The sequence below is a fragment of the Penaeus monodon genome, chromosome 23, assembly GCF_015228065.2.
Source record: "Penaeus monodon isolate SGIC_2016 chromosome 23, NSTDA_Pmon_1, whole genome shotgun sequence".
NCBI lineage: Eukaryota > Metazoa > Arthropoda > Malacostraca > Decapoda > Penaeidae > Penaeus > Penaeus monodon.
This window is the reverse complement of record NC_051408.1, coordinates 4,534,989-4,535,613: the sequence shown is the minus strand read 5'-3', so window position 1 is coordinate 4,535,613 and position 625 is coordinate 4,534,989. Positions and strand designations below refer to the sequence as shown.

General features: G+C 33.6%; 1 protein-coding gene across 1 annotated transcript in view; it reads left to right on the top strand.

The window, feature by feature from the left end:
• LOC119587743 (NAD(+) hydrolase sarm1-like) overlaps window positions 1-625 on the top strand; it is a gene marked incomplete at its 5' end in the record, with an annotated part of 59,539 nt that overhangs the window by 31,133 nt on the left and 27,781 nt on the right.

Here is a 625-nt window from a genome sequence, read left to right as displayed (position 1 = left end):
GATGAGGAGTGTGGGTTAAATGCTTTATTGTTTTCTGAAGATTTTTATTTTAGTTTCATGATTTTTTTTTAGGAGGTTCTTGATTTTTAAAAAATATATATTTTCAAGAGTTTCTTTATTTTTTTTGTTCCATTTTTGAAAAAGATAGTTATATGTATGCTCATTTTCTCATGAATATGTGTGTTTGTAAAGTTCTTTTCGTTTTTGCATTAAAAAGAATATGTTTGTTATTCATTCTCTCATAAAGAAATGTTTATATTTCTGCGCATCTTCTCACAACGATGTTTACAATTCTGCTAATTTTATTAACTTAACTATAGTCATCTCCCTAAAAACACGAGATTCTCCCCTAAAGTCATCTCCCAAAAAAACACAGGATACTTTACTAAAGTCATCTATTTTACTCTAAGTCATCTTTTTTTTACCCTAAGGTCATCATCCTTTTTTACCCTAAAGTCATCTCCCCCAAAACACGAGATTCTCCCCCAAAGTCATCTCCCCCAAAAAACCCAGGATACTCTACTAAAGTCATCTCCCCAAAACACGAGATTCTCCCCCAAAGTCATCTCCCCCAAAAACCCAGGATACTGTACTAAAGTCATCTCCCCCTCGCCAGCAGGTGATG